The sequence below is a fragment of the Procambarus clarkii genome, chromosome 39 (genome assembly GCF_040958095.1).
Source record: "Procambarus clarkii isolate CNS0578487 chromosome 39, FALCON_Pclarkii_2.0, whole genome shotgun sequence".
In the NCBI taxonomy this organism is placed as follows: Eukaryota; Metazoa; Arthropoda; class Malacostraca; order Decapoda; family Cambaridae; genus Procambarus; species Procambarus clarkii.
The window spans coordinates 9863682-9881537 of record NC_091188.1 but is presented as its reverse complement, the minus strand read 5'-3'; the positions used below and the strand labels follow the sequence as shown (position 1 = coordinate 9881537).

Sequence of the window (17856 nt, the reverse complement as noted above, 5' to 3'; positions counted from 1 at the left end):
GAGGCGGCGGTCCAGGCGGAGACGCGCCCCCCTCAGCCCTTTGTCTCAACTGAATTACGGGCTGTTCGTGTCGAAGGCTGCAGCGGCTTGAGACACGGACGCAGCAGTGGCTACGGACGCCCAAGACAGTAACGAGGCACGGACAGTGACGGGCGGTGTATAACCGCGGGCACCGCCACGTACATAAGGGCGCCCGACACGGCTCCAACTTAGGCACCAACATTCTCAGTTACATTAAAATATTTCAGTGTGCAGTCTTAACATGGCGCTGTGGCGGAGGAGGAGGATGGTGGCGTGGCTCTCACGGTGTCGGTGTGTTGGGAGGACTGACGGTGTGGCCGCAGGTGTGGTGGTAGATGGGTAAAGGGTAGGGGGGGGGGATGAATCCAGGTGGTGGTTGAGTAATTAACACCACCACCCATACAACCATTCACTACAGCCATCACCAGAAACACCACCATCACCAAATTACCACCCAAGGAAATATCATCGTGATCCCACACTGTTTCGCACTCTGGGCTGCAGAACTTAAATGCTGGAACCATACAGGTGTAGAGCGACGGTCTCGCTTCATGCAGGTCGGCGTTCAATCCCCGACCGTCCAAGTGGTTGGACACCATTACTTTCCCCCCGTCCCATCCCAGATCCTTATCCTGACCCCTTCCAAGTGCTATATAGCCATAATGGTTTGGCGCTTTCCCTTTATAATTCCTCCCTCCCTCCCTCCCCCCCCCCCCCCTTCCTCAACCACCTTGAAACAAGGCATAACTTAGGAGAAGGCGCACCGCCGACTCTCCTTACCATTACTGAAGATAACTGCTGTATTATTCAGCTGCGGGTAGTTATGTAATTAGCCTCCGTGTCCACACACACCTTCCACGATTTCTGGAATCCACAACTTCATGAAAACCGGAATCTGGAATCTCGTTTAACGTATAGTGCGAGGCGGCGGCGGCGGCGGGCGGGAGACCAGACCTTGCTGGCCGTGTAGGGGGGGAGGGAGGAACAGTGTCGTCTCTCGTCGTCTCCTCCACCACGAACACGACAATAATAATGACCTCTATGACACAATGAAAACGCGCGCACAGACAGACACTATGTTTCACGGGAGACTTGATTTTAAAGGAGAACTTGTTATCTGACCTATGGTAACCCGCCTCCCCCCCTACCCTATACCCGCTATCTGATCCCTAGTCCCCCCCCCAACCCCCCTAGTCCCCCCCCTCCCGACACCCGCTATCGGACCACAAACGTCTGCCTCAGGACTTCCACCTCAGCGACACCCTAAAGGCCTCCCCCCTCCCCCCACCCCCAAATTACTGTTCAAAATTCAAACTTGGCGCGCACGGAACGGAGTCTTTGTCTAATTAGCGATGGCGTCCGCTCTTCATTAAAGAATTCCCAGCCGCCCTAGTGTGCTGGGCAAGTTTAATTTCAGAGCTGGTCCAGGCTTGTGGGGGAGGCTGGGGGAGGCTGGGGGAGGCTGTGGGAGGCGATGCTGCGGTGTTTGTGTTGGGGGAGGAGGGAGGGGGATGATGCAGGAGAGACGGGTTTGGGAATAAGGAGGAGAAGAGGAGAGGCGGGGGATTGAGGTTGGCTTTGCAACCAGGTCTCGGGGACTCCGCCAGTGACGACTGAAAGTTCTAAACCAAGCGCTTGTAAAGTCAGTCGAATCACGTGTGTGTACAGCGGCAGGTGATACCGTGTCGTCTGGTGCTATGCTACAGTCTTGTTACCTCCGTCTACATTATCCTCAGGCCATCAACAGAGTAGGCACAGTCCATCAACAGAGTAGGCACAGTCCATCAACAGAGTGAGCACAGACATAAACAGGGTGAGCACAGACATAAACAGGGTGAGCACAGACATAAACAGGGTGAGCACAGGCGTCAACAGGGGGTGAGCACCGCCCATCAACAGAGTAAGCACCGGGCTGTTGTCATCCATAACCACGAGGTAGAAGCCAATGAAGCTGTTAATAAATACTGAAGATCTTCACCAAAATGACTTAAAATCAACTTGTAGAACGGATCTTTTAAGCTTTATTTTATTTTATTTTCGCAAACATTCATTTTATGACGGAGTCCAACTCCCAATGTCAACGGAGCAGGAGGCGGGAGAGTCCGTGTTGTATGTGGAAGGTGCGCTGGGTGAGGGGCGGCGTCTTATCCCGCTAGTTACAGCAGGTGGCCCCTCCCTGGCTGCCTTACAGGTAGTACCGCCACTCAGGTCCCTCCTGAGTGACATCTCACCTAGTTGTGCCTGAAGGGAGGTTGTGGAGCTTCGGCTCCTTTGATCCCGTCTCTCAACTGTCAATCATCAATTGACATAAACAGGGGCATCATCGGCAGCCTCCTCCTGGCCTCAACATCTTGGGCCAACATCCAAAGACATCCACTACACATCCTCCTACAGAGCCTGGAATCACCTAGGGGTCACTCTCTACCTTACTGCTGGAGTAAGAGCCCGTAACACAGATTAGATTCTGCGAAAACCAATAAAGTCTTTCTGATTGGCTATAAGAAGCGAGCGCGGAAACAATCACGGACTCCCCGGAACCCGACCGAGGAGGGTTACTGCGCGTCCCGACCGCCTCAACGGTGACTTATGTCGACGGCATCACCTCGCACACTCAGCCATTTGCTCGGCTAAATTTTGAAGTGATCGTATTTCCATCACTCAGACTGGCAGTCGGTCCCATTATTTAACCTTAATTCTCCTTATCCTAGCATATCCGAGCCGGATAAGGAGATTACATCTTCGCCCTGAAGTCAATTGTTCGAGGAAACGGACTCGCCCGATTGTCTCGTTGGAGCTGTAATCGAGGACGTGATTGGTTCTTGGGCCGGACATTAAGACAAAATGGCGGCAATCTTGGCGGCAAACTATGGCATAGATCCGGCAAGATTTTTGCTGTAGGTCTCTTGTTCTCCTCAGAATCAGGAAGAAATAGAAGCAAATTGAATCTGGCAGAGCGGGTGTTGCAGGTTGCCCGCTGCCTCTACACGCAACACGAGACAATTGCAATTGAGAACATGGGCGTTCCTAGACCATCCCGGGCGCCTGAGACGGGAACATTATGCTCGGCTGTTATATATTAATGCGACTTTCGGGCCACTTGCAACCTTGCAGGACGGCACCTAAGTAGCGAGTTTACACGCTGAACGACAGGTAAACCTTGCACGACCAGGATATCTCCCGCTATAATAGGCTATATTTCCGCTATAGTCCCCCGGCTACTCCGCGGCTCCTGCCAGAAGCCCTCAAAATGTCACGGAAAACAAGGGTTAAAAGTTGAAAAAAAATGTTTATATGACACAATCTGAGAGTCATTGACGGTGGTGAACCTGGCGAGGGTGGTGGTGGTGGGGGAGGCTGTACCACCCACCTGCTGGTGGTGGTGGTGGGGGAGGCTGTACCACCCACCTGCTGGTGGTGGTGGTGGGGGAGGCTATACCACCCACCTGCTGGTGGTGGTGGGGGAGGCTGTACCACCCACCTGCTGGTGGTGGTGGGGGAGGCTGTACCACCCACCTGCTGGTGGTGGTGGGGGAGGCTGTACCACCCACCTGCTGGTGGTGGTGGTGGGGGAGGCTATACCACCCACCTGCTGGTGGTGGTGGGGGAGGCTGTACCACCCACCTGCTGGTGGTGGTGGGGGAGGCTGTACCACCCACCTGCTGGTGGTGGTGGGGGAGGCTATACCACCCACCTGCTGGTGGTGGGGGAGGCTGTACCACCCACCTGCTGGTGGTGGGGGAGGCTGTACCACCCACCTGCTGGTGGTGGGGGAGGCTGTACCACCCACCTGCTGGTGGTGGTGGTGGGGGAGGCTATACCACCCACCTGCTGGTGGTGGTGGGGGAGGCTGTACCACCCACCTGCTGGTGGTGGTGGGGGAGGCTATACCACCCACCTGCTGGTGGTGGTGGGGGAGGCTGTACCACCCACCTGCTGGTGGTGGTGGGGGAGGCTGTACCACCCACCTGCTGGTGGTGGTGGGGGAGGCTATACCACCCACCTGCTGGTGGTGGGGGAGGCTGTACCACCCACCTGCTGGTGGTGGGGGAGGCTGTACCACCCACCTGCTGGTGGTGGGGGAGGCTGTACCACCCACCTGCTGGTGGTGGTGGTGGGGGAGGCTATACCACCCACCTGCTGGTGGTGGTGGGGGAGGCTGTACCACCCACCTGCTGGTGGTGGTGGGGGAGGCTGTACCACCCACCTGCTGGTGGTGGTGGGGGAGGCTATACCACCCACCTGCTGGTGGTGGGGGAGGCTGTACCACCCACCTGCTGGTGGTGGGGGAGGCTGTACCACCCACCTGCTGGTGGTGGGGGAGGCTGTACCACCCACCTGCTGGTGGTGGGGGAGGCTGTACCACCCACCTGCTGGTGGTGGTGGGGGAGGCTATACCACCCACCTGCTGGTGGTGGGGGAGGCTGTACCACCCACCTGCTGGTGGTGGGGGAGGCTGTACCACCCACCTGCTGGTGGTGGGGGAGGCTGTACCACCCACCTGCTGGTGGTGGTGGGGGAGGCTATACCACCCACCTGCTGGTGGTGGGGGAGGCTGTACCACCCACCTGCTGGTGGTGGTGGGGGAGGCTGTACCACCCACCTGCTGGTGGTGGGGGAGGCTGTACCACCCACCTGCTGGTGGTGGGGGAGGCTGTACCACCCACCTGCTGGTGGTGGGGGAGGCTGTACCACCCACCTGCTGGTGGTGGGGGAGGCTATACCACACACCTGCTGGTGGTGGGGGAGGCTATACCACCCACCTGCTGGTGGTGGTGGGGGAGGCTGTACCACCCACCTGCTGGTGGTGGGGGAGGCTATACCACCCACCTGCTGGTGGTGGGGGAGGCTATACCACCTACCTGCTGGTGGTGGTGGGGGAGGCTGTACCACCCACCTGCTGGTGGTGGGGGAGGCTATACCACCCACCTGCTGGTGGTGGGGGAGGCTATACCACCTACCTGCTGGTGGTGGGGGAGGCTGTACCACCCACCTGCTGATGGTGGGGGAGGCTGTACCACCCACCTGCTGGTGGTGGGGGAGGCTGTACCACCCACCTGCTGGTGGTAGTGGGGGAGGCTGTACCACCCACCTGCTGGTGGTGGGGGAGGCTGTACCACCCTAACCTAACCTAACCTAACCTGGTGTGGAGCAGCACTCCCACCTGGTGTGGAGCAGCACCCCCACCTGGTGTGGAGCAGCACCCCCCACCTGGTGTGGAGCAGCACCCCCACACACTAACCTCCCACAATGCCGCTGCTGAAGTCCACCAGCTGGCAGTATTGTAGATCTTAAAGGTACATAACCAGTGGCCATATCTCCCCCAGCTCCACACTCCCTTGTGTCCCTCCCACCTCGCCTCGTCCACACCTGCTGGCTTAGGGGGTGGTACACACACACACTGCTGGCTTAGGGGGTGGTACACACACACACACTGCTGGCTAAGGGGGTGGTACACACACACACACTGCTGGCTTAGGGGGTGGTACACACACACACACACCTGCTGGCTTAGGGGGTGGTACACACACACACACCTGCTGGCTTAGGGGGTGGTACACACACACACACACCTGCTGGCTTAGGGGGTGGTACACACACACACACACACACCTGCTGGCTTAGGGGGTGGTACACACACCTGCCAGCCACACCCTAGTGGCCCTTCACCCCCCCCCCCCAGTTTCCTAGCATTCGAGTGACACCTCACGCACTCAATCCCATTCCCATTCACTCACCAACACACTCACTCACCAACACACACACACACACACACACACACACACACACACACACACACACACATACTTCAAACGTTAGCCCCCATCCAAAACTAGAACAACAAAAGCTGTTTGCGAGTGCACGCGAGTGCGCGCGGTGATTGAGTGCGCCAGACTGAGACTCGAGGTGCTTATACAGCCGCCGTGCCTGAAGTTACTCAAAGCGGACATGTTTGATCCGTTACAGAGTTCGATTCCTGGACGAAACGCCCGCCGCCGCCGCCGCCGCCGCCGCCGCCGCCGCCGCCGCCCTTGACTGATCAACCCAATAAAACCTACAAGAACAAACTGTTGACTCTGCAACTTTCGGACAAGCGAGAGAGGGGGGGGGGGGGCGGGGGTTCGAGTCCCCCCCCCTCCCCAAGGGAAGCTTTGACGACGCAGGACACAAGCCGCGGGTGTTACATATATGACCCTTAACGCCCGTCGTCCCACGACCCGTAATTGTGTGTCACAGAGGGGCCGGGTTAGGGCGCTTCTGGTGCGGTGGCTGATGCTGCTCCTGGCTTTGCTCATCTGAGTTCACCTGTTTTGTGATGCATAGAAGGGCAGGTGGACTCTAGCCTCTAGGGGGGGCTAGGTGGACTCTAGCTTCTAGGGGGACAGGTGGACTCTAGCCTCTAGGGGGGGGGCCCAGGTGGACTCCAGCCTCTAGGGGGGGGGGGCCCAGGTGGACTCCAGCCTCTAGGGGGGGGGCCCAGGTGGACTCCAGCCTCTAGGGGGGGGGCCCAGGTGGACTCCAGCCTCTAGGGGGGGGGCCAGGTGGACTCCAGCCTCTAGGGGGGGGGGCCAGGTGGACTCCAGCCTCTAGGGGGGGGGCCCAGGTGGACTCCAGCCTCTAGGGGGGGGGGCCCAGGTGGACTCCAGCCTCTAGGGGGGGGGGCCCAGGTGGACTCCAGCCTCTAGGGGGGGGCCCCAGGTGGACTCCAGCCTCTAGGGGGGGGGCCCCAGGTGGACTCCAGCCTCAAGGGGGGGAGGCCCAGGTGGACTCCAGCCTCTAGGGGGAGGGCCAGGTGGACTCCAGCCTCTAGGGGGGGGGCAGGTGGACTGCAGCCTCTAGGGGGGGGCTAGGTGGACTCTAGCCTCTAGGGGGGGGGCCAGGTGGACTCCAGGTGTAACGGGGGGTGGGGGAAATAGCTCTATCTTGTCCATTATTCCACCCCACAGTTAACTAACGAGGCCGGGGGAAACAGCTCTCTCTAGTCCGTTATCCCGTCCCCAGTTAGCTAACTATTCTAGAGCACCTCCAGAGTTCCTAAGGCAACCTCTCTCGTTCAACACCTTGTAACCTAGGTATTTGACTACCTAGGTGCTAAGACTACAAGGCGCCGTAACTGGATCAGCTACCCGAAACTCTAGAGAGAACTCTAGAATACAGAATCATTGCCACAAACGTATAAGAGGAAACGAAAGGAAAGAAATGAATAGTGAAGTAATTAGTGAGGGTTTGGGGTGAGAGGTAGAGAGGTGGGAGGAGCGAGGAGGGTCGTTAGTTGAAAGTGAGAGTTTAGAGAGGGGTGGAGGGAGAGGAGTAGATAGGTAGAAGTAGAAGAGTAGATAGTAGAAGTCGAAAGTAGATAGTAGGAGACGAAATGCTGCCACCATCCATTCATGATCATTACATACAAGACAAGGAATGGAACTTGTCTGTATCCCAATATTCTCAAAAGATGTTATCAAGAGATCATTATTAGTATGGTCCCATCTTTATCATGTACTCATTCTAAACCATGAAACCAGTAACTACAGAGGCTTTCTCAAATCCTCAACTCAAAATCTCTAGGGAACAAAGTTAAACACAATTTAAATAATAAATTCATAATTATATTTCACATGAAGTATCATAATTTAGCAATTCAATTAAAATGTTCCAGTTTAATATGCAAAGTGAGTCATCATCCAAGAATTCGAGAACCCTACAACTTGACTGCCCCTGATCATCACACAACATATGTAAACACGACCAAGTCACCTAAATGTTCACTCACCGAGGACTGAGTCTAAGTTGAATAGAGAGGGGGGGGGGGTCTGTAGTTGACAGAGACTCCCGCCCTGCCGGCCGACAGCCTCCCTGCTCTGCTCGTCTGCTGTTCTCTTGATTAATCCTCCTTTCTGGATAGCTCTCCGAGTTTATATTGGGGAACCTAGTAGCTAACTCCGCCCACAAATAGATAGCCTCCGGCACTACCAAGCCACTCCTTAAACGTCGGCTTGTTTGAAGGCTACCAGACTACAATTAAGAGCTTAGCGGAAGCAAGGTGAAATTCTCATGATCTGACCTCAGGTCACTTGAGGTCATTAACGCTTTGAGGTGTGAGATCTCAGGCAGACAACTGGCGCCTCTCAGATCCTTGTCTGTGACTCATGTACTCTATATATATTTTAAATAAACTAACTCAAACACTTTTACAGTGTTACATCTCCCCTTCTCCCCGAAATAAAGTTTTTGCAACACTGCTAAAGCAAGCTAGCTGTGTGCAACAACTTTATTAACGAAAAAAAAATACATCCTAGCTAAACAAATATACATCATCCTACTCTAAAAATGAAATATGTAGACAGACGTCCATTGTCTCTGGCTGGGCGACGTCACTGCTTGGTCTTGTAGATAATCCTGTACCACATTTCTTCAACACAACTGCCTCCGTCGCTTCTCCGTCGTTAACGCACAACAACACTTGGTCAACCCGAAAGCCGTTACTACTTGAACTGAGCACAGGACCGTGGAATTCGGTTGTCCCAGCTGATCTGTAATTGGCCCTACGTCAGTCACCATGAGAGACGTATATTGGGGTTCTTCACAGCTATAGGGACTACAAGTTTCGAGACCTTCATATAGTTGCCAACAGTAGAAATCCCATCCTACTCTTCTTCCTCCCTGTTGCTCCAGCACGCCTCCTTCAGAGAGCTACTTCTGACAGCCACATCAAGTCCGCCTGACACAGGAAGAATCACTCAACAGAGCAACATGCTAGTAGGAGGGGCGGCCAGTTAAGGCAAACGATCCTGTCTTGCAATTACGCTCCATGCAATGATGCTGACACCAGCAAGGGACACTAGGTATCGTGTCTCAGCTTGGCTTATCATCTTCTTTCTTCTCTCTTCTTTCTTCTCTCTTCTTTCTTCTCTCTTCCTCCTCCCATGGGTCTTAGACAAGCGACCTGGGGTCCATTGGGGGTCTGTCCGTCCTGGGGTCCATCCTGGGTAGACCGATGTTGGTGGGACAGACTGGAGTCGTTGTTGCTCCTCTTCCATCATTACTGGGTCGTCTGGGGTCGTCTGCAGAACGACCTGGGGTCCACTGGGGGTCCGTCCGTCTTGGGGTCCACTCGGGTAGACCAATGTTGACCGACCGAGAGGGCTGTATCTCGGGGAACCCCTGGGGTGATGGTGGTGGTGGTGGTGGCCCTGACATCCAGGTAGGGGGCTGGTCGTCGTGGTGGTGAGGAACTTCCCTGAGTGTGGTACACAGCAGCCGTCTCTCTCTTCTGCATATGCGTCGCGCCTCTCCTCTCTTCTGGCTCCCACCTGTGGATGAACATAAAGGCGACAATACCCGTGTTCCATCTTGTTGTGTGACCCTGTAGTTTGTATAGGGTTCACACAGTCATAACATAACGCTCTCCTCCTGGCAACAACTACACTTCAATTTTCAATACTTCAATTAACTCTGAATGATATTGACTTGGTGGAACATAAAACAGTAACAGAGGAAAGTTAGAGAAGAGAGAATAAGGTCATCACTACTTTTAACTTGTCACACAAAAAAAATCAAAACTAATAGACAAAACACTAGCCTAAACTTAACTGTACCGTTCCTAATCTTAAGTACATAATTAACCATTACTCCCACCCTTAACCTACAGCCACCTACGTGACCCAGAGTGTTTCCCTAGCTTCTCCGCCGGTAAACAACTCAAAACTGTTGCCACACCTGTGACCAGACTATCTAACGTCGAGCGTCCCCAACGTGAAGTCTACTGACATACTAAGTCTCCCCCTAGCATGCTGTACAATACCAGTACACCTCGGGTTATTGCGTTCAAATGGAGTAAAACAGTCGATCGCAATAATCTGAGCAGAACCACTACTTAAAAACTACACCTGCCACTCCCCACTGACCTGGAGACCAGCGGTGGCTGGGTGTCCCCGTGGGACATGCGAGGTCACCTGTCACACTCAGCTGACCTGCACTACCAACACCGCTAAGTTCCCAAATCACCAAATCTTATCACTAACATTAAGCACTACACACGCAAGTTCTGGTGAACATTCCCTGAACACCACAAAACTCACAAAATCACTAAACCACAACACTAGAGAATCACAATCTCCTAGCCTGAAAAAACTCGCTAAATCGCGAAAGTAAAACACCTGTCAAGATCTCCCTGATAGCGCCTGAGCGGCAAAAAGACACGTGGGACTGAACAATGTTAAAAGAACACCAACTACCTACAACATTGTTCAACACCGCTGCCAACATTGTAACGGGGGGTGGGGGAAATAGCTCTATCTTGTCCATTATTCCACCCCACAGTTAACTAACGAGGCCGGGGGAAACAGCTCTCTCTAGTCCGTTATCCCGTCCCCAGTTAGCTAACTATTCTAGAGCACCTCCAGAGTTCCTAAGGCAACCTCTCTCGTTCAACACCTTGTAACCTAGGTATTTGACTACCTAGGTGCTAAGACTACAAGGCGCCGTAACTGGATCAGCTACCCGAAACTCTAGAGAGAACTCTAGAATACAGAATCATTGCCACAAACGTATAAGAGGAAACGAAAGGAAAGAAATGAATAGTGAAGTAATTAGTGAGGGTTTGGGGTGAGAGGTAGAGAGGTGGGAGGAGCGAGGAGGGTCGTTAGTTGAAAGTGAGAGTTTAGAGAGGGGTGGAGGGAGAGGAGTAGATAGGTAGAAGTAGAAGAGTAGATAGTAGAAGTCGAAAGTAGATAGTAGGAGACGAAATGCTGCCACCATCCATTCATGATCATTACATACAAGACAAGGAATGGAACTTGTCTGTATCCCAATATTCTCAAAAGATGTTATCAAGAGATCATTATTAGTATGGTCCCATCTTTATCATGTACTCATTCTAAACCATGAAACCAGTAACTACAGAGGCTTTCTCAAATCCTCAACTCAAAATCTCTAGGGAACAAAGTTAAACACAATTTAAATAATAAATTCATAATTATATTTCACATGAAGTATCATAATTTAGCAATTCAATTAAAATGTTCCAGTTTAATATGCAAAGTGAGTCATCATCCAAGAATTCGAGAACCCTACAACTTGACTGCCCCTGATCATCACACAACATATGTAAACACGACCAAGTCACCTAAATGTTCACTCACCGAGGACTGAGTCTAAGTTGAATAGAGAGGGGGGGGGGGGTCTGTAGTTGACAGAGACTCCCGCCCTGCCGGCCGACAGCCTCCCTGCTCTGCTCGTCTGCTGTTCTCTTGATTAATCCTCCTTTCTGGATAGCTCTCCGAGTTTATATTGGGGAACCTAGTAGCTAACTCCGCCCACAAATAGATAGCCTCCGGCACTACCAAGCCACTCCTTAAACGTCGGCTTGTTTGAAGGCTACCAGACTACAATTAAGAGCTTAGCGGAAGCAAGGTGAAATTCTCATGATCTGACCTCAGGTCACTTGAGGTCATTAACGCTTTGAGGTGTGAGATCTCAGGCAGACAACTGGCGCCTCTCAGATCCTTGTCTGTGACTCATGTACTCTATATATATTTTAAATAAACTAACTCAAACACTTTTACAGTGTTACACAGGCTCTAGGGGGGGGCCAGGTGGACTCCAGCCTCTAGGGGGGGGCCAGGTGGACTCCAGCCTCTAGGGGGGGGCCAGGTGGACTCCAGCCTCTAGGGGGGGGCCAGGTGGACTCCAGCCTCTAGGGGGGGGCCAGGTGGACTCCAGCCTCTAGGGGGGGGCCAGGTGGACTCCAGCCTCTAGGGGGGGGCCAGGTGGACTCCAGCCTCTAGGGGGGGGCCAGGTGGACTCCAGCCTCTAGGGGGGGGCCAGGTGGACTCCAGCCTCTAGGGGGGGGCCAGGTGGACTCCAGCCTCTAGACGCAAACTCAGCTTCTCGGTGTACACACATGCTGAGTTTACAATCTACTCTGTATTTACATCACACCGAGTGTGTATTCTCGTTGGATGGTCAGTTGCTCGCTCTCGTGGTGGCTATAAGGTCTATCGTCCAGGCCAATGTTCAAAGCACCAAACTGAACTGGCTGCCGAAATACGTGTAAATCGGACCCTAGCGAGTTGAAGACCTACCCGGGGGCATATTAGTGGTCTACCCTAGGCATATTAGTGGTCTACCCTGGGTATATTAGTGGTCTACCCTAGGCATATTAGTGGTCTACCCTGGGTATATTAGTGGTCTACCCGATTTAAATTAGTCTGCCTCGCCACCACGTCCAAAAGAGCCGCCGGAACACCAACAAAACTCGAGATATGATCAGGTCATTAGAGAAATTGGACTATCCCTCCCCTCCCCTTCCCCCCCCCCCCCCCCCATCTTGCAACACAAGACAAATTTATGCAGTATTTCTGGCCGTGTGTTCGGTCTTACCTTCCCTCTTGTTATCACACTCACACACACACATTATATATATTATAATATATATATAGTTACGGCCAGCTTGAGCCAGTAACCAGAGGCCAGAATCACGAAATCACTTACGCAAGCACTTACGAACGTGTACATATTTTCTTAATCTTTGGCGGCTTTGTTTCCAATTATTTAACAGTTAATGAGCTCCGAAGCACCAGGAGGCTGTTTATAACAATAACAACAGTTGAATCGGAAGTTTTCATACTTGTAAACTGTTTAATAAATGTAATCAAAGCCGTCAAAGATTGAGAAAAGATGTACACGTTCGTAAGTGCTTGCGTAAGTGCTTTCGTGAATCTTGCCCCTGGTTCTTTCTGTTAACGTGTCTTATAACCTCTTCTGCTATGATACTAACCCAAGTCAATGGCAAGTTCTCAAGAACTGGCGGTGGCAAGTAATAGTGCAGAGAATAAAGGGAGGATAAACAATACGCAATTACACCTTCACCAATATCTTATATATAGAAGTATTACTACACATATTTACACTGTGTCGCTTTTACCCTGGACACTCAATAGATCCACAGTGTTCATCAAGTCCCGGTGAGTCCACTATCTTCAAGTACACCTCGTCCGCGCTTAATGGTAATCACCGGCGTGTTCACCTTATTCCTCAACATGGGCCAGTCCACACACCGTATCATCACAATGTCCCAATACCCCGCATCCGCTCTCCAGAAACACACTGGCAGAGGGCTTCAGCAACACGCTGACAGGGTTCTCAAATAATCACGTACAGGAGTAGCCAACACCCTGGCAGAAGTCTCTAGCAACACACTAGCAGCACTCACCAGCACGCGAACACTATTGTCGTCTCGTAACTCCTCTTGGCCAAATCCCGGGTCGTCAGTCCACACAACACTGCATAAGTATAACAGCCTAACACACTGCTACTACCGACGGCGGCCACTTTGTCCTCTCACAGGACCAAGTCAGGAATTCTGGACTGACCAAGGAGAACTGCTCTCCTCAGCTCAATCGCCTCGTCACGTCACTTCTGTGAACATAAACGTCATTAGCTAGACAGACAGTATACTGGGTGGCCTTAGGATAACACCCTTCTGAAAGAACTTCTGAAAAGATTTCGGAACTGTAATTATAATTGCATGCACAACCTATGTGGGTTGATATCTTTCCTCCACCCACCAGAGGTCATCACCATCGACCTCACCTCCTAACTGAGGTATGAAACAGGAGCCTTTCACCGACGCAACACCACCGTCAACAGATGACGTTGTCTGCGTCTCACCTAATACCTGGGAGTTGGAGTGCCGGTCCATAGATGGCGCCGAAATGGCCACGCCAGCAACGATGTTGATACCATAACAATAAGTATATATATACAAATATATATATATATATAAATATACTTTACTAACAGATAAAACGAGAGTCAAATACGACCCACGCTACTAGATAGCGGTACTCGACGCTACCCCCCCCCCCATCCCAAATAACGGTACGCGACGCCTCCTCCTCTAAACAACGGTACTCAATGAGTACCCCCCCCCACCCCCTGGTAGATGGGGGGGGGGGGGCGCACCATCCACAGTTGAACAAGGCGTCAAAAGGAACGCATCCCGTTTTCTTTATTGAGAATTTATGGTGGTGAACGCGTCGCCGGCATGAAATAAAAGTGAATTCATCAACAAAAGTGGCAGACAGCTCACGCCTGGCCTGTCTCCACAACACTTTATTGCTGGGTTCCTGCCGCCCCTCTCCCCCCCCCTCCCCCGCCCCCCCCCCCTCCCCCGCCCCCCCCCTCTCTCTCTCTTTGGCTTTCATATACCGGTACAATGATATATATTTTACGTGTGTGTGTGTGTGTGTGTGTGTGTGTGTGTGTGTGTGTGTGTGTGTTCTCGGCGTTCGTGTATGTGTATTTACTATTTTTTTGTATTTACTATTTGTGCCTGCAGAATGGAGCTATTAGCTCTTGGCTAATTGGTCTGCTGCCGCCACTGAAAGGCGATAGATAGTGGTAGCCTTTCTAAGTAATTTATTTTTCGTCTATTATATCTACTACTTATATTTCTCTCTAACACACACACACACACACACACACACACACACACACACACACACACACACATCCCCAGGAAGCAGCCCGTAACAGCTGTCTAACACCCAGGTACCTATTTACTGCTAGGTAACAGGTGCGTCAGGGTGAAGGAAACTCTGCCCATTTGTTTTTCCGCCGGCTGCCGGGATCGAACCCGGGTCCCTAGGTTCACGAGTCTAAGGCGCTGTCCACTCAGCTAACCAGCCCGTGTGTGTACTCACCTAGTTGTACTCACCTACTTGTGCTTGCGGGGGTTGACCTCTGGCCCTTTGGTCCTCATTGTACTCGTTGTGTCTGTAGGGTTGAACACCAGCTCCTGGACCCCGGTTTCCCAGCCGCCGGTTGTCTAATGCAATAACTCCTACCCTATTTCGGAGTCTCAAGTTACCATCCATGCCCCTCTTGTTCACTTGGTGTTCATTTGTGAACATTTCTTCCTTTTCTACTCTGTAAATTTCCCCTGGGTATTTTGTACGTCTCTGCTATGTCTCTCCTCTCCTCTTTTTTTTTACGACGTCAGGTTTAGTTACCTTACGAGGTTGAGATTTTCAAAGTCAGAGAGAGGTGAGAAAAGGGTCAACCACGGCTGGGAAGATGGTGAAAGGTGCAGATTGTGTACAGTGAAGACGTGACTCCTTATCTCGCTCTCATATATAATTAAGCAAAAGAAAAACACAAGAAAATGAGTGGTAAGAAAAAGGAATATGAAACTTACATTGATAAGGACAAATAAAAGTTCCCCTCTAATGCTTCGTGAGTCCCTTTTCATTATATTATATATATATATATATATATATATATATATATATATATATATATATATATATATATATATATATATATATATTTATTGTGTGTGTGTGTGTGTGTGTGTGTGTGTGTGTGTGTGTGTGTGTGTGTGTGCGCGTGTGTGTGTGTGTGTGTGCGTGTGTGTGTGTGTGTGTGTGTGTGTGTGTGTGTGTGTGCGTGTGTGTGTGTGTGTGTGTGTGTGTGTGCGTGTGTGTGTGTGTGTGTGTGTGTGTGTGTGTGTGTGTGTGCGTGTGTGTGTGTGTGTGTGTGTGTGTGTGTGTGTGTGTGTGCGTGTGTGTGTGTGCGCGTGTGTGTGAGCGTGTGTGTGTGTGTGTGTGCGTGTGTGTGTGTGTGTGTGTGTGTGTGCGTGTGTGTGTGCGTGTGTGTGTGTGTGTGTGTGTGCGTGTGTGTGTGTGTGCGTGTGTGTGTGTGTGTGTGTGTGCGTGTGTGTGTGCGTGTGTGTGTGTGTGCGTGTGTGTGTGTGTGTGTGTGTGTGTGTGTGTGTGTGTGTGTGTGTGTGTGCGTGTGTGTGTGCGTGTGTGTGTGTGTGTGTGTGTGTGTGTGTGTGTGTGCGTGTGTGTGTGTGTGTGTGTGCGTGTGTGTGTGCGTGTGTGTGTGTGTGCGTGTGTGTGTGTGTGTGTGTGTGTGTGTGTGTGTGTGTGTGTGTGTGTGTGTGCGTGTGTGTGTGTGTGTGTGTGTGTGTGTGTGTGCGTGCGTGTGTGTGTGTGTGTGTGTGTGTGTGTGTGTGTGTGTGCGTGTGTGTGTGTGTGTGTGTGTGTGTGTGTGTGTGTGTGTGTGTGTGTGCGTGCGTGTGTGTGTGTGTGTGTGTGTGTGTGTGTGTGTGTGTGTGCGTGCGTGTGTGTGTGTGTGTGTGTGTGTGTGTGTGTGTGTGTGTGTGCGTGTGTGTGCGTGTGTGTGTGTGTGTGTGTGTGTGATATGAGGTGTTAATTATTTATATTTCCATTTCTGTTGTTGTTGAGAGTATTGACTGTGTACTTGGACACCAGCACTAGTCGAGGGGTTTTGGCAGGTGCTGTTATTAAACCTTTTTTTTTCCATTCTGCCTTTGCCACTCTCCGACACGTTTTCAACTGTGTACACATTTGTGCTTCCAAGTTTAACATTCAGTCGCTAGGTGTCGGTGAAGGGGGGGGGGATTGGGGGTGATTGGTGGATCGGGGGGGGGGGTGAAAGAGGGGGGGGCAAGATAATCACAAGGGGGGGGGGGTAACAAGGGCAAAATAAATGGTTTGAAAATTTAGCGTTTTATTTCCAGCGTTTCTAGATATATCATTTGACAACTTGTGGATTATATTCTCTCCGGTTAAGATCTCAAGTTACTGAGACTCTCAGAACCCTTTCTATATTTATGTATAAGGGGGTTTGGACAGATATTTGATGCCTCTTTTTATACATTTCTGAGCGTTGTGGCCTCTATACAACCTTTTGGTGTTCTTCATCATTCAAAATAGTTTCTGCTAACTTATAAATTATTTATTAGTTTATTATTAGTTTCTGCTATCATTATAAATTATTTATGTTGAAGATCTGTCTCCCGTCTGAGTTTAGTTTCCTGTTTGGGCGTTTCATTCGTGTTGACAGTATAATGGATTACACGCATTCGTGAACTCCCTCTGTTGCTACCGTTCGCAACCCGTTTTCGCACTTGCTTAGTCAATATTGGCTTATTTAACAAGTGCATATGTGACATACTAATTGATTGTGAATATTTTAGTTTACCTTGAAAAGCTTCATAGAAAACACCGACCTCACCTAACCTTCTTAGTATGTTAAGACAAGCATCTTATTGCTTCTTAATTACAATTATTACTTAACCTATACCGTTTTCTATGAAGCTTTTCAAGGTAAAGTAAAATATTCACAATCAATTAGTATGTCACATATGCACTTATTAAATAAGCCAATATTGACCATAAGCAAGTGCGAGAACGGGTTGCCGTTCGTGTGTGCGTCCTTCACGGGCTTCACGGGTTAATAAATAATGGCGTTTTACGTTTTACGGCGTTTTACGGCTCACTTTCGTAATGTTGCTGTTGACTCCTGATGGTAAATACTTGACTCCCCCGCGAGCCCTGGCGGTCTCTGGCCACCAACGACCCGCGGTACTTGCTCCTGTGGAACTATCAGGGAGAAAGCGCCAAGCCATTGCGACTATATAGCACTGGGAAGGGGTCAGGATAAGGGTTTGGGATGGGACGGACGGGAAAGGAATGGTGCCCAACCACTTGTGGACGGTCGGGGATTGAACGGTGACCTGCATGAAGCGAGACCGTAGCTCTACCGTCCAGCCCAAGTGGTTGGGCATGTTCCTGTGGAGAATATCGGTATAGGAGCCACGAGGGGCATTCGAAGCTATGCTCTGGGTATGCTCCATAAAGTCATCGTTGTATAGAAATATATCTCCTCATAATTACCTCATCTTGCGACTGTTGTGTGTCCAGGAATCAGGATTCATTAATCACGTACGAAACATTTACATCTTCCATCATAGCAGCTTTCTTTTCGTTAAACAGTTTGTTTACAAGCTTCGAATGTCCACAACCCAAG

General features: G+C 51.3%; 1 protein-coding gene across 1 annotated transcript in view; it reads left to right on the top strand.

Annotated features, from left to right (window-relative positions):
- The window catches only part of LOC123760538 (paired mesoderm homeobox protein 2B), a 175277-nt gene that overhangs the window by 153290 nt on the left and 4131 nt on the right, over positions 1 to 17856 (top strand). The gene's annotated exons all lie outside the window — the stretch shown is intronic.